Source organism: Pongo abelii, chromosome Y (genome assembly GCF_028885655.2).
Source record: "Pongo abelii isolate AG06213 chromosome Y, NHGRI_mPonAbe1-v2.0_pri, whole genome shotgun sequence".
Classification (NCBI taxonomy): domain Eukaryota; kingdom Metazoa; phylum Chordata; class Mammalia; order Primates; family Hominidae; genus Pongo; species Pongo abelii.
Genome location: NC_072009.2, coordinates 15584365 through 15605960, shown reverse-complemented (window position 1 = coordinate 15605960; position 21596 = coordinate 15584365). Strand labels below are relative to the sequence as shown.

The following is a 21596-nucleotide window of genomic DNA, read 5'->3' as shown; positions in this document are numbered from 1 at the left end:
ATGAGAACACGTGGACACAGGAAGGGCAACATCACACACCGGGGCCTGCTGTGGGTGGGGGGGAGGGGAGAGGGATAGCGTTAGGAGATATAGCTAATGTAAATGACGAGTTAGTGGCTGCAGCACACCAACATGACACTTGTATACATATGTAACAAACCTGCACGTTGTGCACATGTACCGTAAAACTTAAAGTATAATTTAAAAAAATAGGGAAAAAAAGAAATGAGTAAGGCAGAAAAATGAATGAGACCAACGAAGGATCACATTTAAGGAAACAGAAGTAGAGTAAATATAGAATTTTAAATCATATATATATTGTACGTATTTTAAATCATAAGTATAGAATTTTAAATCACACATACATCGTACGTATCTATAAGCAAAATAAACAAGAAATAATACAAAATCGATAATGTGACTAATCATTTTGACTAAATAACCTCCCCTCAATTTTTTTTTTCTTTTCTTTTCTCTTCTTTCTTTCTTTTATTTTTTTTTTTGAGAGGGGATCTCCCTCTCGCCCAGGCTGGAATGCAGTGGCGTGATCTTGGCTCACTGAAAGCTTTGTCTCCCAGGTTCACGCCATTCTCCTGCCTCAGCCTTCCCTAGCAGTGGGACTACAGGCACCCGCAATCACGCCCCGTTACTTTTTCTTTTCTTTAGTAGAAATGGGGTTTAACTGTGTTAGCCAGGAAGATCTCGATCTCCTGACCTCATGATCCGCCTGCCTCAGCCTTCCAAAGTGCTGGGATTAGAGGCCTGAGCCACCACGCCCACACAATAACCTTACTTTTCTATTGAGACGTTCTTTCATATACACCTGAGACACTGAAGTTTTTAAATAAGTGATGTGGATGCAAAGATGAAGTAAATTATGTATTGTAAGGCGCAGATGTGCTACATTGTCTTACAGAATTTATGATAGGTTAATTTTTCTTGAGGTGTTATTTTTTAATACTGGAGGCCTTTCAAGTAATTTGAATAATAGAATATGTGTGAATTTCTTCAAGGAAGGCATGTACTCAGTAAATGTCTCAAGTTTCACCTTGTGAACGATGTGGTCATTTCAGGAAAAAAAAATAGAAAAAAGTGTATTTCAAAGAAAACATCTAGAACTGAAACACAGTTGTTGAAAAAATGTTTGTAAAATATGTTTAGGTTAAATGTAACAATTCTATTGATAGTATACCTAGTACTTTTAGTTTTGGTATGGAAAAGTAATACAAGTAGAACAAGGCAACAAACCATCTTTTCAAAGTGGTGGTATGCGGAGAACACCACCTCCTTCAAGACACATAAGCCCTTTAGGAAGTCTCAGATTGAAAAGAGAAAGTAGTGGAGGAACAAGAGGATGGCATCCCTCAGGTGGAGGACACTGGGATAATATTTTAACATATAAAGATGAAACCATACGAATGAAAGACAGTGTTTGAAGATGTAGAAATTTCTGAATTATATTGACTTCCTATGAAAAGTAAAAATTCTTGTTAATGAGCAAAATGATTAGCAAGCACTAAAGAAGTATTATAAGAATGATTGAACTTATATCTAAAAATTGTTTTCAAATTTGAATTACTTTGCATAGAAATAATGCAAATTTCAAACTGAATTGAGTTTATGATTGCTGATTTTCTGTACTCAACAGGATTTCTGCAGAACTCATTCCCACTCATAATACTTTAGAGTTTCTTACTTTGGGGCCCCCAAGTTCATAAAAGTTACACTGTCAAAATACGCCGAAATCATGACAACCTTCCAAAAGAACATTCGTAACTCAGTATTTTGGAATCGATTTCACAATATTTGTTTTCCTGTGAATATACGTGCATACACATACACAAATCTATTCCTTTTTCACTTTGACGTGGAGAAGATGCACATTGGCCTGCCGTGCAGAATCTTTCATTTCAGGAATGTAGAACTTTAATTTCTCCAAAGAGTCTGTGACTCAGGAAAAGTCTAAAAACCACTGCTTCACAAATAAGTTTGTAGTTCCTCACTGGAAGATGAGTCACTGAAAATGGTTTTTATGAGAGATTAACTTGATAGGAATGAGGGGTCAATTTTTACTTAAAAAAAAAAAGCGAATCATGCATTAAAACTATACCTATTGGTTGCATTGTATTGTCTATTAACCAACCTTCAAAAACCTAACGTGTCATTTGGAGTTTGAACAACTAGATGTGTAATTCATTGGAGATGTTTTCTCGGGTTGAAGTTGCAGTGTATGTTCCATTCTAAGAGAGAGCTTTGTGTCCTTTTTAGTCTCAACTGATCTTGAAGGTGAAGTTTAATAATACTCTGCCATGTACGAGAATGTCCCTGTTGATATCTGTGACACCACAAGGGAACTGGAATATTTCTACATTTTTTGTAGACATATAAAACATTTTTCGTTATTTAAAATGCAATTCTTAAAGATTATCAAAATGAACATAGCCACGCTGAAAATTACTATCTCATAAAGGAACTGTAGGAATTCTAAATTCTGTTAACACATTTTACAGCTAATCTATTTTTCTGAGGTGTCACTTTTTGATTCTGTAACTATTTGATTTCCTTTGAGTGGAATTTGGTTTAACATTCTGATGTTCTGAAGAAGCTTTCTTCATACCATAATGATATGAGCAGCCATTTATCATTGATCTCCTAATAGGTTTTTCTTGATCTAGATTATAATTAGATATTTAACTGATAGATTTCTGCTTCCCATCTCTCACACACCAATGTGTAATGATTCCTGATGATTTTTGTAGATTTTCTAAACAGAATTTTATTGCTTGAATTACACTAATTTCATACACAAATGCTAAGTTTTATTTAGAGAAATGTGCAATTTTAAGATTACAATATGTAGGAAAGATTTGCAGACATCTAAAATTTAGCCATTTAAGAAACAGTGATATTTCTCAACTGAAAAGATTTTGTTTGAAATACAGATGAGGGCGGACACACTCTTGATCTCAACATGAGTTCTTCTAAGGGAACATTTGGGGTTAAAAGAGGTCCATCTTCAAGAATTCGGAGTCCTCCTCCTAAAAAATCTGCTCCTTCCACTATGGCAAGAAGAAATGGTGGGATGGGAGGTCAAGGTAAATGCTACCTGAGAGGCAGCCCGTAGGTTTTGTATGACTGAAAATGAGCTATTTACCCGAATGCTTAACTTTAAGATTGAGAAACATATTAGAATTGTCACATACATGACAAATTTTTGATCCATAGCTTTTATTACACTTTCCATCTCACCAGGTGAATTTCAGATCCATGGTGAAGAAATACTTGCAGATCAAAGAAGTGATTACAGTGAGGCAAACACTCCATTTAATGGTTTGCTTCCTAGAGAATTCCTCTTAAGTTTTCTTAAAGTTCCTGGTAGTATTGTCTGATGATAGGCCTCTTAACCTAATCAAATCCTCCATTTCCTAGGTCCCTTTATATTGGACCCCTGGTGTTCCAATCTAAAAATTGCATGTTCAGTTTCTTTGTCAGTTTGGAGTCTTGCTCTCACCAGGGCAGAGTGCATTGGTGAGATGATGGCTCACTGCAGCCTCAAATTCCTGAGCACTTCTTCTGTTTTTCAGTCTCCTGAATTGCTGTGACTAGTGCAATTCTTCTGTTTCAGTCTCCTGAACTGCTGTGACTAGTGGCATGCACCACCACACCTATCCAATTGTATGCTTTTTTTGGTCTATAGTTTTGTAGAGACAGCATCTCACTACATTGTCATAGCTGACATTAAAGCCCTGGCTCAAGTAGTCCGTCTGCCTCAGCCTTCCACACTGGCTCCAGCGCGAGCCACTTTGCCTGGCCATACAGTTGCTGTGACTTTGGTAATGCTTACATGCAAGGCAGTCTTACTGGTTATGTGAGGATACTAAGAAGTACAAGAGCATTGCTCAGAAAAGCGGTCACTGGGCTTAAATACTATTTGAAATGGAAAGTAAGTCGTCAACGGTAGACACGGAAGAGTCCAAGATTTTTCAGTTAAGAGGATATCACAGCAACGCAGAGTTGTGAAACCCAAGGGGGCTGTATATTTATCATTAAGATTGTACAGGGAAGTTTACACCTTAACACAAGATCCTTAGTGCAGGATTTGAAATTATTTGAGGAGAGAATTTAGAGCTAAGCAACATGAAGTGAGCAGTAGGATAGAATAGAAGGAATACTCTTGAGAAAGAGAAGAGTAAGATTTTGGACTGAGCAGAAAAAAGGAAGACACAAAAGTCACAGTTCTCAGCCAAGAAGTTTAAGCAGAACAAATTAAAATTCTGACTCAAGCCTGCATCATAATATGGAGGAAATGGAAACCTTCCATTTTCAGTTTTACATTTCCTATTAGAGGACTGGTGAAGTTAGGTAATAATTGAGTTCACAATACACAGGCTAGCACATTTCCACTAAAAGATTAGCCAGTGAACACACTGGTGAAAGACTGACCTCCAAGAAATAGCACGGAGAACCTTTAACAGATGTTGTGTGTGTGTGTGTGTGTGTGTGTGTGTGTGTGTAAATTACATGGTCACTCACCTGGGATGATGTTTCCCTCTGTGTGTGTGTTGTGGGGTCACACACCTGGGATGATTGTGTGTGTGTGTGTGTGTGTGTGTTGGGGGTTCTCACACACCTGGGATGATGTTTCTGTGTGTGTGTGTGTGTGTGTGTTCTGCAGTCACACACATGAGGTGACATTTGTATGTGTGTGTCTCTGTTGTGAAGGGGTGATGTTTTGTATGTGTGTGTGTCGTGGGATCTCACGCACCTGGGACTGTGTTGCTGTGTGTGTGTGTGTGTGTGTGTGTGTGTGTGTGTGTTTTGGAAGGGTGATCCTTTGTGTGTATGTGTTGTGGGGTCTCACACCTGGGATGTTGCTGTGTGTGTGTGCTGTGGGGTCACACACCTGGGATGATGTTTCCATGTGTGTGTTTGTGTGTTGTGGGGTCACACACCTGACATGATGTTTCTGCATGCGTGTGTGTGTGTGTTGTGGGGTCACACCCCTGAGATGATGTTTCAGCGCGCGCGTGTGTGTGTGTGTGTGTGTGTGTGTGTGTTGTGGGGAGTGTTGTGTGTGTGGGTTTCAGGGTCTGCACACGTGTGTGATGCTATCTGGAAGTTCTGTTTTGTCCTCCGGTTCCTGGCCTTGTCCCCATCCCCATCGCAGACCAAGGGGGGCTGCGCTGCCACCCACCCTGCATTTTCCGGTCAACCGCAGCAGCAGAACTCCCAGAGGAGGCTGCCGGGCCCTGAGACTTTCTGGGCCGCCTTCTGTACTCCATACTTTCCTCTATGAAAATTTTTCTGTACAAGTCAGTGTCTTGATCCAATTGCTGTGTTGTTGTGATTTATACTTTCCATAATTCTCTCTGGTCAGGATTTTCAGATTTATGACCCGCATGCGCTCTGCTGTCATGCATTCCAGAGAAGGCCGTCTGTGTCTGGCCTGCCTGCTGTCTGCTGGGAGTGCGCTGCTCTCTTGCACTGCTCTTCCCTGACCAGGGCCTGGGGTGCACCCCTGACATGGCATCCCCTCCTGCCTGGCTCCGCCTTTCTTGGGGGCGGCAAAATCTCCCTCACAGCCCTGTATTCCTCCCTCACCTCCTCCCGAGGCAATGGATTGAGAGCTGTTACTGACGGACAGGGTGGGGGGCTGGGGGTGAAGCCTGCAGATCCCTCCTGCATGAAGACCCCATGGAAGTGGACAGCAGAGGGGTCCTATAGGCTCTGGTGGGGATGAAGCCCGCGTTTTAGAAGGAAAAGCCATGGGCAGCGTCTGATGGGCATCCGGGCACCGCCCTGGCTGTAGCAGCAGGTGGCCTGTGCTGGCCAGTCCTCTCCTCAGCTAGCCTGCAGGTGGCCAGGATGCTCTGAGCTTGGGCAGCCCCTACCCTCCCTCAGACCATGTTCCCTGGGGCCCACATGCAGAAACAAGAGCACACTGTGGAGGGGGGTCTGAGTCTTTATTCACAGGCCCCAGGGGATGGAGGCAGCAAGGACAGAGACGACGGGGATGGGATGGTGCTCCAGGATGGCCTCTCCACCCCCAGGATTGTCAGGGAGCCCCTACAAGACTGTGGGGGCTGGAGGATGTGGAGTCCCACGAGTGGTGGAGGGTCTCTGCCTCGAGGGGCCTCTCTGGCCTCTCTACTTCCAGCGCCCACCCACTTTTCCCTTGGCCCAGGAACCAACCTTCTTGCTGCTGCAAATGGGAAGCAAGTGGTCCTTGAGGTTCAGGGCCTCTGGCCGTGTCCCTCCTGCTCCCCCACACTGGGAGGACTGTCAGCCCGACGCCAGGGTGCTCTCAGGGCACACCCCCGGCTTCAGTCCAGGTAGTGCACACTCACCTGTGCCTGGCAGACAGAGGTCATTAGTGTGGTTAGGGGGCTGGCACGTGAGCCTGGGACACCCTCCCTCTGTCCTCCCTTCCTTGCCTGAGGTACCACTGCAGACAGAGCCCCGAGCTGGGAAAGACGATCTTTGCAGATAATGATAATCCTCCCAGGCCTCAAAAGAGCTCATGCCCCTCCAGGCGGTGGCCTCCGAGGTCTGGCAGTCCCAGGAGCCTGCCCCATTTGTCTGAGCCCTTCACATGGCCGTGAGTGAGGCAGAGCTGGGTGCCGGTGAGCCATGGAGGCAGGCAGGGGACAGGAGTGCACCAGCCTGCCAGGCGGGCCCCTTACAGACAGGCTGTTCAGCAGGACACATGGCTGGCAAAGGCTGTGCCTTCTCACGTGTTCCTGAGCACCCTCAGCACATGGACACAGGCAGGCGCCTGCCCACCATGTCAACTGCCTGCCATCAGAGGGACCTGCAAGGATCCCTGATGACACAACAGGGAAGCTCTGAGGTCACGTGCACCATGGAAGACACTGCCCTGGGTGCTGCAAGGAAGCCAGGGCCACAGGAGGAGGGAGAGGGATCCCAGAAAACATCAAAACCCCAAGTAGCCCCAAACACTGCAATCCTTGGGGAAATGGAACTGGCTGCACCGCTGGGCTCGGTGACAGGACCCCCAGAGTGGCATCACTGGAAGCACCTGGGTGCAGCCCCATGCAGGTGATCGAGTAGCTATGCCAAGGGATGCCACAGCCTGCAGGGACACGATTTTATGGAAGAGGCATCATCATCATCCTGAGGAGTCCATGATTTTGGCCAGTGTAACAGAGGGGCTGGTGATGAAGCCCTGGCTGCTTAATTTCCTGTCCTAGGTCCCTTGGAGGGTGGGACGCTCGAGGGATGACCCGGGGCCCAGGTTGGCCACACCAAAGGCCGCCGTTGCAGCCCCATCTGGAGGTTCCCTGGCTACCTTCTCCCTGCAGCCATTGCCAGACTCAGGGTGAGGGCATGATGGGCGAGTCCCACTGGGCACCCTCCTCCTGGCTTTGCTATCCCCTAGGGCTCCTCTGGGTGCAGGAGAGGAAGGAGGCTCCGGGTCCCTGGCCACAGGCCTGCACATGCTGTCCCAAGTGACCTGGCCAAATTAGTCTCAATTCTGTCCTACTGAGGCCAGCCACCACCAGCCGTTGTTAGGGATTGGCTACAGCAGCTGGTCCGGAGGGCCCCTGTGTGCAGCACGGAGCAAGGACGGCAGGGCTACTCACTGGTTCTGGGCCTGGTAGATGCCGCTCCTGAGCGTGGTGATCTGTGAAAAACACGAATGAGTCACTGTGGTGAGCCGAGGGCCAGGCCTGCGTGTGTTGGGCAAAGGCCCATCTCCACCGCAGGGTGGGTGGAGCTGCTGGGACACCACTAGGGCTCCTTGGCTCCCTTACTGCCTCCTGGCTCTTTGTGCAGGGGGACACTATCCTTTGGCCCTCTGGCTCGTGCCTGGACTTACTCTCACCGGCCTGTACCGGACTGGGCTGCCACACATGGAAGCCTGGACCTGGCCACTTACCGTTAGCCTGTGGCAGGATGTGGGGCCGGGGCCTTGGAGCATGGATGGGGAGAGGGTGCAGGTGAGGCCTGTGGACACCTCCTTACGAACTCTGGCTCCCTTCAGCCTTGTCTTTGGGGCAGAGGAAATGGTGAGGCTTTGTTAAATAAGCCCCAAAGGTAAGGCCAGGCGCCTGGTGTCCTCCTCCCGCCATGGACAAACAGGGACTTTGGTAGCCTGGGTAGCAGTCGCCAGGTCCTGCAGGGCTACACCCTGGCGCTGAGTCTGGCAACACCTACCCCTCACCTCAGTTTGTCTTCACTGAGGTGGTTGATCTTGAGCGGCTTGCATCTCTCAGTGAGAATCTTCAGTTTGCGGGCTGTCTGCTTCTCGCCTTTCTTCTGGTCAGCCTGTAGGGGACAGGCCCAAAGAGAGGGCTTGCATCTCTCAGTGAGAATCTTCTTCATTTCGAAGGCTGTCCGCTTCTTGTCCCTCTTCTGGTCAGCCTGTAGGGTGCAGGCCCAAAGAGAGGGGCCCAGTCTCTGGAGGTCACTGGGTGCAGCCCACACTGAAGGCTGCCACCATGCTCCTAGCAGCGGTATGCACCTTTGCCAGATAGCTGCTCTAGTTGGCTCCCATGGAAGACAGAGCCTTACTCTTCTTCAGATCGTCCTCTGCCCTCCTCGTGGTGTCCTCCTCCTCCCTTCTGGCCTTTTCCTCCAGTGGACACCCTGTCCCCAAGATGCTCAGGGATGGAGGGAGTGCTGTGCTTCCTGGGCAGTTTTTAGGGACCCATCCTGGGCTTAGAACTGTCTGGAAGGAAGCTCCAGGTCTTGGCCAGGACTCGTTCTCTTGCACGGGTTTCTGCAGGGTGTGGAGGCCTTAGTCACTGGCTCTGATCAGCTGCCAATGACAATGGGAAACCCAGGAGAAGGAAGGTCGCAGCACCCTGCATTTCTCTGGGCCTGGGTCTCGTTTGCTGATGAGGCACGGGTGGGGACGGTGCACTCCTCACCGCCAGTCTGCTCTGGCGTTCGCTCTCCTACTCTGCACGAGTCCTCTGCTGCTCTGCTCTCTCTGCACGGTGCTTCTGGTGTGGCCAGAAAAGGGGGTCTGCTGGGCCTTCTCCCCAACTGCTCCCATGGTTCCCCCCAGTCCCTGCTGCAACCTGAACTGCCCCACTGACAATTCTCTCCTTGAGAGCGATCAGCTTCTCTTCCTCCTTCTTCTGAGCCTCAAAGTGTCCATCAATGAGGGCCTGGAGCTCCATTAGGTCTTTGTTCTGACACTTCTTCTGGATGTCCTGTGGGCAGGGGCAGTGGGCATCAGCCCCACCCCTCTCTCCAACCTCTGCCCTGCCTGGCCTGCCTTGCAGCAAGAGGCCCCTTCCTTTGCTCCAGCAGAGAAGCCCTGTCTCCCTCGGCCACCATGAAAATGGCAAGTGGCAAGGAATGCTTTGCCTTCTTCACATTGCCATGGCTGCTATCCTCATAGGGGCCAAGGGTGACCTGATTTCAGAGCCACACGGCCGGGATGGTGCCCAGCCACAAGGTCCTCAGCATCACTGGGGTGGACTGGCTCAGACTTGGCTCTGTCATCAACCTCAGAGATTCCCTGAATGGACCTGTCAGAGAAAAGACTGCTGAGTGACAGAAATTCGTTGGATAAATAGATGGGAATGTGAACAGATGAACTCACGGATGGGTGGATGAATGATACAGGATGGACACAGATGAGTGAGTGGATGGATGGATGGATGATTGGAGAAATGGGGGATGGACAGGTGGATGGATAGGTGAATGGATACAACAGTGGGTGGATAAGTTGGGTGAGTTTATGCATGGGTGATTGGGTGTGTGGATGGATCCATGAATGAGTGAGTGGATACGTGGCTGGTTGGGTGGATGGAAGTAAGGGTCCATGGATGGATGAATGGGTGGATGAGTGGGTGGGTGGGTGATTGCATAGGTGAGTGGATAACGGATGGATGAATGAGTTGAAGGGCGAATGGGTTGGTGGATGGGTCAGTGGATGGATGGATGGAGAGATCAATGGTTAGGGGGTTGCATGGGTGGGCAAGTTGGTAGGTGGATGGACGGATGAATGAGGGATAGATGGTTGGGTGGATGGATGGGTGGATGGGTGAGTGTATTGATGGGTAGGTGAATGGGAAGGTGCTTATGTGGGTGGGTGGATGGATGGATAGAAGGATAGATGGAGGAGAAGGGTAGAGAGATGTTTCTTTTTAGAGGGGTTTCTTCTGGTCCAGGAATAGGTTACGGTAGAATTGCCCAGACCCAGGGGTCCCTAGCTCTGAGTACTTGGGAGGAAGTGACCTCCTGAGGCCTGGCCTGGAGCCCAAAACCTGGGTGGTGGGGAAATTGTGGCCATGTTGACCAGAGTCCTATAAACTTACATGGAAGTCTCCTTTCTCCTTTTCTGGGATCTTAGGAGCTGTGAGTCTCAAGAGCAGACAGAGAGGCCGATGAGCAGAGACACGGGAAGCCAACCCAGAGGGTCAGCCTGGTGCCTTTCTCTGCCTGGCTCCTCCTGACCCTGGTGCCCTCCTGCTCTGGCCTCCAACTGAGGATGCCCTGCCTAACGGCAGGTTTGCCCCAGCTTTATGCTTCTGAGGTTTGTAGCCCACCATCCTGAGAGTGGCTTGAGCCTCGTCAAGAAGGCCTCACCTTCCAGCGCCCCTGTCTGCCTTTCAGCTTCTTTCCATTGCAAGTGTCGCTGCACCACAGATACCAGGGAGGGTACCTCTGTTTCCTTCTCAAACAGAAAAACAAAGGCAGCCAGGTCGTGTGAGAAGCCACGGTGCGGTGGCCTCCCTGGGCAAGAATGGCTGCTGCGAGCCTGGGCATTTCCCCAGCCCCTCTTTTTCTCCAGCCCCTCCTTTTCCCAAGCCCCTCTTTCATCTTCCTCTCTGGGGTCCAAAGGAAAGAGGAGTCGAGGCTGGGAAGGAAGCAATCTGAAGGGGAAATGAGGCCCCCTCTCCGGTTCAGTGTGCGATCCCCTCCTCTAACCAATATACTGCAGTTGCAGTAAAGAGTTAAAACAACACTTTTTTTTTTTTTCAACAATATCAATCAAAAACTGGAGCAGTAAAAGGTTTCCTAGGCTCAGAAGCAGCAGAAGGTGGCTCTAAGGGAAGGAAGGCCACATGATGCCACACAAATGAAAAACTTCTGTACCTGAAAAAAAAGAACAATATGTAGGCCAAAAAAAAAAAAAGACTCAAAATATATTTTCAGCAAATACAGAGAAGACTTATAACCTTAGGCAAGCTGATGACTAAGAAAACACAGAGACACCTCTACCATGAGGCAAATGAGCATCGGCCATAGCTACCAGTTCTCAGAGAAGAGACCACCCATCCACAAACAGAGGGAATCGTTGGCCCCGAGTGACTACTGGGGCTCAAAGCCAAACAACCACGAGGTGCCCTTTCTCATCCATCCGAGGCTGCGACATCAAAGCACATTTCTGTCCTTGGGTGAGGAGGGTGTGGGACACAGACCTGCTCACATCCCACGGTAGAAGACAGTGTTGGCCAGGCCTTGTGGGAAGCAATTTGGCAGTGGATGTCACAGACTTAAGATCATTCATCGTCTTTCACGCTGTAATTCCAGTTCTGGGAAATAACCCTAAAGATGGAAAATGCTTTCCAACCGGCGTTATTTATGATAGTAAAATATTGGGGAAAGCCTGCAATAGGGGAATGGTTAGGAAAATTATGGTTTGTCCATTGGTGGAATATCATGTGGCTATTCAAAGTATTTAAGAAGACAGTGTGAAAACTTGGAAAAATACTTATGAATAGTGCTAAATTTTTTAAAAAGCAGAATTCAAGGCTGTATAGACAGTATGATGTTTGAAAAACAGCGCCAAGTTGAAATCTTTTTTTCCCAGCCCTATGTATGGAAGAAAGGAAGAGATAAGGCTTTTTAGTTCCTTCTGCTCTTTTCCACAGTCGGGCTGGCTGGGTGGGAGAATTATAGGTGACTTTTCTTTTCTCCTTTGACTTTTATATATTTCCAAATGTTCCTTCATGAGGTGTTTTATTTTCTTAATGAATAAACAAACGTTTTCTCTAAAAGGAGAAAATATCTCGTGATCTGGCATTACTTTTCTTAAAATCACTGACAAATAAAACGCAAAGGATGGAAATAGGCCGGCTATACCCTTTAGATGCGCTCACTCTTCTTCTGAGACTCTGCAGTGCTCCCCAAGTGGGAGCCAACAGTGAGTGTGTGCTAAGATGCTCTAAGATTGCTCCTCGTGCAGAGAAAAACGACGGCAAAAGCACTCAAGAGATGAATCATATAGTGAGTGCTGTGGCTTCTGAGTACTGATCAAAAGCAGAAAATTCGCAAGAGCTGCATTAAAAAAACAAATCTACGAAGTGCTGACAAGCAGCTACGCTGAGGACGAGAGCCTCCAAATTTGCCCAAAAGGGGAACAGGGGCCCCTGCACAGCCAAAGCTATTTTAGACACGGTCAAGGTGTCATTCTGCAGTGAGTTTCTGGGGTGAGTCCCCCACCTTTCTCCCACTTCCTGACTCACTTTCCTGTCGATTTTCACATCTAGGGCTCTGGGAGTCCTCAAAGTATAGTGGGGCATGGTGCAGTCCACCGAAGGCCGTGGGGTGTTGTGGTGGCCCGACTCCCTGCACCCCGCCTTCCTTCCTCGACTCTCTCCCACCCCCGTCTCCTCCCTTCTTTGTCTGTAGCCTCCTCCTGCAGGAAGCCCTCCTTGTTTGCACCGCATCACCTTGGGCAAAATCACACCCTTCTGGGACTCCCAAGCCCATCTTCCAGGTGAGCCTCATCCCTCCCACCTTGCAGTCTGAGCATCCCTCCGAGCATCTCTCTGAGTGCAGGCTCCAGGCAGCGGGCCCTGGCCTGCTCCCCTACCTCCACCACGGAACACACTCAGCACCAGGTCTGCCAGGACCCCACACTCACTTGGGCCTTGGCCTCTCCTTTGGTCAGCACACCATCAGCGTGGGGAGAGGGAGAGAGAAAGCTCGCGTGAGACTCGGAGGCCGGGGGCCTTGGGATCCCCCTGCTGAAGGCGGCCCTCCTTTTCAGCTGGGTGTACCCCCACCCCCCAGAAATAAGACAGCCCAGTTTCTGCTCTAGGCCTCCAAAAGCCCCTTTGAAGGGCTTTGAAGGGGAAGAGCACAGGGCCTGGAGCCGGGAGGGAGGGTGAGGAAGAGGAAGGGAAGAAATAGGAGCTAGACAGGCAGAGTCTTTGAAGGCTGGGAAGGGAGGAGTGGGAGGAAAGAGGATAGGGGCTTGGAAAGAAGATGGGGAAGGAAGAGGCTCGGGAGAAAGGGGAGAGGGGGCGCACCTGCCGGGGCTCTGGCGCTGCCGGGTGGTCCTGCCACTTCCCCCTCTGCTGTGTGGCAGAAGCTCAGAGCCTTGGCATCTGCGAGGCCCTGACAGCCCGAACCCGGTGGCACCATGTGGAGCAGCAAGGCCTGGCCTTCCGAGGCCCAGGCGTCAGGGGAAGAGAAAGATGCCCTCGGCCCTCCGAGTCTGAACCAACGCCCTCCTCTGCAGTTGGCTGATGCCAGCAGGCCTGGGCCCGGGGGTGGGGGTAGGGATCCTGCCTTGCCAGTGCCCAGCCCGGGGCCCGGTGGCCCTCGAGTGTCCAGGCTGGCAGATCCCTCGGTTGCCTGGGAGCCCCCTGCACATCACAGAGAGCCTGCCAGCACTCTTGGTTTTGCCGGGGGCCCTGAGGTCCCCCGTTCCAGATACCTTGGTGGGTGCGTGTGCATGGGGAGTGAGCACTGGGATATCCTGAGCGCCAAAGTCTGGCCAAGGGCCCAGAAGGAATGGTGTGGTGAGGACGATGAATGGGATGCCGGCCCTGGCCTTGCTGACTTAGGGGTTTTGCTGGACGCAGCGCCTGGCTGAGGAGGAACCCCTCGGGGTGGGAAGGCCAGCCAGAAAGAAGGGCAGGATGTGGTGGGAGGCTGAGTGCCTGAGTGCTTGGGGGGAGCGACCACATAGCCAAGCAGCAAAGCTCTCCTGGCGGCCCTGCCTCCTCTGCTCCTGCGCCACTCTGCCTTGCTGTCTATCTGTCGGCCTCAGTGCTGCTTCCAGAGTGACCTGGCAGCCCTGTCACCCCCACAGGCCATCTCCTGGGCACCCTCTCCCTGCACAGCTGGAGCCCCATCCCCCGCCTAGCATGCACTTTCTTGTTCAGGGGACTCTCTGAGGCTGGAGTCATGCAATAGCTCAGTCCCAACAGGGAGGAGCCCCTCAGCCCCACAGGCTCATGAACGGCGGAAGCTGAGAAGCATTCCCCAGCTGGGGCCCCTGACTTGAATCTTCAGCTTTCCAACCTCCACCCAGGGGTTCTGCCAGCCCCACTGCCAGCGAGGCCAGGCCCACCCAGGGGGCGTCCTCACACCGGGTGTGTCTGGCTCGGGCCCAGGCGCTGGGTGGGATGCTGGGACCTGACTGGGCCTTTGCACACATGGCCCACAGCTGTTTCGGGTCCCCAGCGTTCCCAGCTTGGGCCTCAGCCTGCCTTTCTGCTTCACTCCACTTGCCCCTCCACAATCCCTTCCACGTCACCCCTCCCTACCTTCCTGCTTCTGGCTTGCTAACCGGGGCAGGGTGGAGGCCTCTCGTCCTGAGCTCTTCCCACCCCACTCCGGTGGATCCAGAGAGTCCCAGTGGACCCCAGCACCGTCCTACCAAGGCCTGCTCTGCCTTAGACTCAAGGCTGGCCACCCCCACCTCCCATCTTCCTGTTGGCGGCCCAGGAACACCCTCCTTGTCCCCAAGCTACAGAATGAATCCTCTCTGCCTGGGAGACCCAGAGGAAGTCTGCATTCCATCGGCCAGCCCTTCCTAAGCCAGGGTCCTCACTCTGTCCCGAGCCCAGAGGCCAGATCGGGTTACGTTGTTGGTCCAAACTGCACAAGGGGTGGGCAAGAGGGAGGAAGCGAGAGAGGACAAAAGGGAGGACGGGGGCTCTGGCCTGGAGGCTGAGGAGCGCCGGCGTACCTTCTTGAACTTCCTCTGCAGACGCAGCATCATGGTAGGCAGAAAGGGCAGGAGGGAGGGAGAACCAGTGTGAGCGGTGGCAGCACACAGAGGAGGGGAGGGGAGGGTCGAGGTGATGGGGCAAGCAGGCCAGGCCGTGCGGGGTTACACGGCCCCTCTTGTTCCTTCTTGGGTCCTGCACCCCCCAGATGGCCACACCTGCGCCCACATGGCATTGAAGTCACGCAAGTACCTGGTACATGAACTTCATGGGACAAGGAGGCCACTGAACAAGAGGCAAAACCGTGGGTCAGAGGTCAAAGGAGAAGGGTCCCAGGTGAATGGAAAAGCGGCCCGTCACCACTGCAGCCCGAGGGTGGGGTGTGTGCGGGGAGCCAGCAGGACACGGTCAGAATTGGCCCAGGCACCAGCACGGCCCCAGTCCCATGTCCCCAAACCCTGCTCTCAGCATCCGGGAGAACCCTAGATGGGAAAACGGAGCCTCAGAGGGTGGCCAGGAGCTGTGGCTCTTGCCCTGGGTGGAGGAGGCTCGGCACTGGGGCTGGACCTTCCTTTGCTAGACCCCATCCCCTTTCTGTCCGGGGGTGCCCCCAGAAGGGGGTCCGTGCCTTTGGCCGGGGCGCCAAGGCCCATGCATGAGGTTCTAACCTGGCTGGGCAGCACCAGGGGCCCACAAGGGCAGGGCTGGTAGCCCTGGGAGGCAGAGCCACAGATGGGCTATGGGAGGTGTCCCCAGGACCCCCACTTCCTCCTGCCATCCCAAGAGCTGAGGGCCCACTCGTTCAGTCCCTGATGGGATTCTTTCCACCCTCCGAGGGTACTGGCAGCCCAGGGTGCTAATGACATCTCTGCCTGCTGATCTGGGCATGAGACCCCAGCCCTCTTATCTGCCCCCAGGCCGTGTGCACCACAAGGGTCTCACAGCAGAAGGCTGTGAGGGGGCCTGGCGACAGGGGGGTGGCAAGGGCATGTGCACAAGGGACCCGACAGTGGCTCTGCCCCCAGCTGCCTTCCCTCCCCCGACCCTGTACTGTCCCACGATGTGGCTGGGGTCCCGGCCAGGCCCAGGGCTCAATGCCACCACGGGTTCTCGGCTTCCCGCCCTGGGGTGGAAGCTGGGGTGGGCCTACTTCTGGCCATGAAGCGTCCCCTCTGGCCCATGCCTGCGGATGCCCTGGTGACAAAGAGCCTAGCCTACACCTGCCTGGGGAGTCCCTGGCCCTGCTACTTCCTGGGGGACTGCGTGGAAGGCGTCCCACCCTCGAGACTCCATGCTGTCTCTGGTCAAGCATTGGCCATGGTTAGTGGGTTACATTAGGTCCACTTGTGGGGACCCCTTGGCTGGCTGGTACCTCGTGGCTTCCCCACCCTCTCCCACACCCCCACACGGGCTCAAGCCAGGCCCTGGGCCCCTCTTGGGGACCAGAAGTCCTGTGTTCTCGTACCTTCCTCATGGATTTCTGCAGTGGATGAGAGCTGGGGGTTGCGGGTGGCAGGGGGAGATAGGAGAGGGTTAGACAGGGACACGTGGCAATTCTTAGAGGTGGCGTGGAGGTCAACGTCTTCTGGAGCAGGAACGCTGGGGAGGAGACATGGGGGCCAGGGCCTCGCATCCCACTTACCTTCCTCCTGGGCTTCCTCTGAGAGCTGGAGAAGCCTGGAGCAGGAGAAGGCAGGGATGGGGGAGAGAGGAAACAGAGACAGTGATTAGCGCATACTCGGGCCGCAAGGACAGGAGGCTGGCCGGCTGAGAGAAGAGGGCCTGGGCTCGCTTGGCTGCGGTAAAAGATGGGGGTCAGTCCTTCATCTCTGGTCAGCCCCGGTGAGCTGGGACTGCCACCAGAAGAGCTGTTCACTGTCAACTGGGCTGGGCCAGAAAGCCTGGGGTCATCGGAAAAGTACACGAGAGGGCTGGGAGAGCCATTCTGAAAGCACATAGACATAGACGGACATGGGGTGGACATCTGCCTAGAGGGTGAGGGGGTTCTAGTGGAGCCCAAACTGAGCCTCAGGTTGTAGCAGGCCTAAGGGTGGGTTTAGGAAGCCGGTAAGGGATGCTGAAGCAGCTATCCATTGAGACCTGCTTCTCACACACTGAACTTAGCCACCCAGGCCACTTAGGCGGCTTAAGGTTCCACAGCCCTGAAATGTGCGTGTTACAGTTCCCTGATGGGTATTTCTGTCTCAGCCCATGGATGGCCTGGGTTTGCTCACTGCAGTCTCTTTTCGGAGCTTTGGGTTGTCCATGTGTGTCCCAGCGCCAGCACCCACAGGACTCTCAGCCCCCAGCCCTGGCCTCCTCTCTGAGGCCCTAACTCCCTCAGGTAGTACTAGAGGGGATTGAGCTACAGCCCCTGGCTGATGATCCAGGGGACTGGGGAAAGTGTTCCATGACAGGTCAGGTCTTGCCTCAAAGCCCGTTCCCCAGAGGCCAAGGAACAACCCCCAAGCTCCTTTCACATGAGGCCCCACAGCGGCCCCACCTTAGCAAGGCTGCAGACCTGGGCATTCATGGTCAGCCAACCAGCTGAAGAACCTCAGTTAGGCAGATTCCTGCCTGTAGCTGGGGGCTTGACCTTCATGATCCCAGAACCCCTAGCCTGCAGTGGAATGAGTAACCCTGTATCCTCCAGGGAGAGGAGTCCCAAAGTCTTATGCCAGGTGTACCCTTCCGCATACCACCTCCTCTACCATGCCGGGAGGCGCTCCTTTAGGAGGACGCCGACACGATGCTCCTTCATGATCCCTTCCATGCAGAGATAAGTGTTGTGACAAGAGGAAAGCTTCATCCTGCCTCCGGTAGGTACCTGGGATGGCTGAATTCCGGTCACCTGCCTGGCTAAGAAGGAGAAAGAGGAGAGACTCAAAGGGACCTTTTCATCTAGATGGGCGGAGGTGGCCTGCTAGCTGGGGTGAAGCTGAGAAGCTCTTCTTCTCAGCTCTCCCCGTAGACACCTTGTGGTACCAAGGTGACACCAACCTGACTCGGAAACCCCACCCCTTCCCCAGACACAATGTCCACAGCCTGAGGTGAAGTTCCCTCAGGTAGCTAAGCAGGACGTCTTCACGCTTTGTGATCCGGGCCGAATTCTGGGTGTGCACCTTGGGTTTCTGGGATGAGCCTGCTAGAAACAGGCATGGGCAGCCGGAATGGTTTCATGGCTGGAATTGGCATGCAGACTCCCCTTCCTCCAGGGACTTTCCAAGAGAAAAGTGCCCTTCAACATTGTGCTGTGTGTGACGGGTCCTTGGCGCGGATATTCTCCCCACTTCCTGATGAGCTTGCCTACCCGTCCCTACCACGTGCTCTGATGGCACCCACAAACAACCTGCCTTCCTATCTACAGGAGCCTGACCTCGGTTTCCCTCCCGTTCTCCATCCTCTGTCTTCTGGCTGAGCCCCTGCGGCTCTGGCCTGGCCCCACCCCATCTTGCCTTGGGAAGCCTAACACCCAGCCCCAGCTGCCAGCCAGCCCGAATGGGCAGCTGCAAGGTTGAGGATCTGGCCCAGAAACTGGGCATGCGCTGGGGCCTGGGGTGTTCGTGTAGCCCAGCTCCAAGAGAAGGATGTCCAGAGAGTCCTTTGCCAGCTGGGGCCAGGGCCAGGCTGTTCCCTCTGATCCTCCTCCTGCCACTTGGCGTCGGCCTCCTCCCTGGCCACCACCTGGACCACCGCCATTATGTTGTCCACAACCAGCACCGCATCCTCCCTCAAGGCCGCCTCCTCCCTCTGCACCGCTGCCGCCCTCTCCTGCCTCAAGGCTGACCACGGGAGCCCTCCTCCGGAGCTCCCACAGACCACGGCCTACTCCTCCCTCCCCACACCTCCGCAACACCTGGCCTCTGGGGGCCGCTTCCCCGGAAGCCCGCGGGCGTCCCCTGCTGACAATCCTTTGCCACACCTACGTGGACACAGTGTTCCCGGGAAGCCCCACCGGGCCCGCAGCCCGCCTTACTCGCCGTGGGCCATGGGCCACTGCAGGGTCACCTGCGTGCAGGAATCTAGGAGCCATAGGCAGAAGTCCTGGTCTTGCAGAGCCCTGCCAGCGGGCATCGCGGCCGCGACTGCGCTTGCGGGAGCCTCTGGGTCAGTAAGGCAGTACACAACAGCGTCCACGAAGGCAATCGATGGGCATCCCTGGCTGCTGGCCTCCAGCGTACCCAGGGCACTGGATGAGAAGTCCTTCGGAATGCTCCTGGGAGAACAGCATCCTCAGGGAGGAAGCATGATACTGGGAGCCTGCATTTGCCTAGACCTGCGAGAGTCCCTGCAAGCGTTCTGTCCTCAAGAGCAGGGGAATTCTTGTACTTCTGTAAAAGAAGGCGACTTTCCTCCCACGCTCCCGCCCGGCCCCACCGTGCCTAAGCCGCCCAAGCCGCCGGCGCTGGTCCCTCTCTCTATACACTAGATCGGCAGTTCTCAGTAATATCTGCCTGGTCCGCCTAAGGAACAGAGATGTTTCATGTGTTCACTGTGGGTCAACGGCTTGCGACAGTCAGGATGCCAGTTAGGGTGTAGGACTTCCAAGCACCCACTTCCAAAGCGCACACTGCCGGCGCCCCCTGCTACAAGCTCTCGCGGCTTCTCGCGGAAGGCCTTCCCCGGGATGGTGGAGCTGCGGGCCACTGGATGCGGGAAACCCCGGAAGACGCCCTCCGCCCACGCACTGATCAGCCGCGGAGAGTGGCTGGCTGTTCCGGCACTTCCGGCGTGCTTGGCGCACGGTCCGGTTGTGGCATCTTAGGCCGCGGTCGGCCACCCGTTGTGCGGCAGCCAGATGCATGCGCCGTGAGGGCCCCGCGACCCAGAGGCCGTTTGTCCTACTCAAAAGCATCTTTATTTTCTGTTTCTCTGCTCAGGTTGGTCTCTCAGCAAAAATACAAAGACAGCGAGGTTTCTGGATGTTGTCTGTAAAAGCAGATGGGTTTTCAATGTGTCGGTGTTGAATTACGGGAGGACAAAGGAGGGAAAGAAATCGCTAGTGTTATTAAGAAACTAATTTTCATGAACTCGTTGTCTGTTTCTTGAGGAGTCTTCCTTTCACTGTCGGCCATGTCTGACCGGTGGGTAAGGTCGTGTGGGACAGCGAGCTAGGGCGCCATTGTTTTCGTGTGCACTTTCTATTATAGCGGTTTTTCTCTCGGTATGTGGTCATAATTTAAATATGCAGGCACTTTAATTTAACCACTGTGATGAAAAACTTGTCCTGTTAGTCAGCACGTGTCAAATTTCTGATTTGTCTGGCAGGAATGATCAACATTGGACATAAATTGCGTTACTTTAGTGTATGTAGAAGTCTGGGGCCATAAATAATCACAGTTTAAATTTGTGTCTGTAAAGCCTTGAAATGTCTCCCTCCTTGTAAGACACTATTGGAAATGTTTCCTGTATCTCTGGTATCGTAAATAATTTAAACCGAGTAAGTGAGTGTAATCGAGGTAAATGGCGATAGATAGCCTAAAACGGAAACGAAATAATCGCGCTTGAGTTACTTTATTAACCTGGCATGCAGACGTACTCTGGTAATCCGGGCAATTTGGGGAAGTCAAGATGGGAGGATGGCTTGTGGTCAGGAGATGGAGACCGGCCTGTGTAACATAATGAGCTCCGTTAATCTGTTGCCATTTTGGCACCAAGGACGGGCTTAGTGGAAGATGATTTTTCCCCAGACAAGGGGTGGGTAGGGGGAGAAGGCTGCGAGTTGGACACGTTGGGGTGGGTGGTGGGTGTCAGGGCCCCAACGGGCACCGGGTGTGGCGGGGCTTCGGGTCAGAGCGGTGTGACAGGGGGCAGGGACCGGGCAGGGGATCTGTGAGGAGGACAGGGTGTGGCAGCGGGAGGATAGGTGGGATGGTTTCTAGATGGAACTGTTCCACCTTAGGTTGTTCTCAGGCATTACGTTTTCGTAAGGAGAGCGCCACGTGGATTTTTCGCATGGGCAGTTCACAGTAGGGTTCCTGTGAGAATGCAATGCCTCTGCTGATCCCACAGGTGGCGGGGCTCAGGCAGTGCGAGTGGTTCACCACCTGTGCTGCGTCGGGATTACTAACAGGCCAGAGACAGGTACCCGTTGGAGGCCCGTGTTTGGGGATCCCTGATCTCTCGTATATTTCAAATCACTAAAAGTTTGTAAAATATTTAAAATATACTCCCCCAAGAAAGCATGTACTTTAATTAGGAGAATTTAATCATTTATCCAAATAGCAGTCTTGGCGTGGTGTTTCACCATTGAAATCCCATCGGTTTCATAGCCTCATGCAAGCAGATCACTTGAGCCCAGGAGTTCGAGACCAGCTTCGGCAACATGGGGAAAGCTGTTTCTATACACACACAGACACCCACACACATGCCCAGCTGAGATCGCCAGCCCCTGTACGCCCAGCTACTTGGGAAGCTGAGATGTGGCACGATCACTTGAAGCTGGTTGGAGGACGCTTCAGTCCTCCTCTCAGGAATATGAGAGAAGGAAGACAGTATTTATTAAATGCTATTAATGGACGTACACTTTGCCTAAAGGAAATTGAAGTCTCTGGAAAAAAAAAAAAAAGAAAACAAACACACAAACAAACAAAATCACATTGTACCTCCTAAATGTTTAGTTACCAAATCAAAGTATTTAAGTGCGGGCTTCCTGAGTATTGCAACTTTATAAAATCGCAATGGCTTTTGTTATCTAAGTTTTATAAA

General features: G+C 52.5%; 1 pseudogene; it reads right to left on the bottom strand.

Annotated features, from left to right (window-relative positions):
• Nucleotides 1-7951: 7951 nt before the first annotated feature.
• On the bottom strand, nucleotides 7952-18587 carry LOC129053210 (troponin T, fast skeletal muscle-like; annotated as a pseudogene).
• Nucleotides 18588-21596: the final 3009 nt, after the last annotated feature.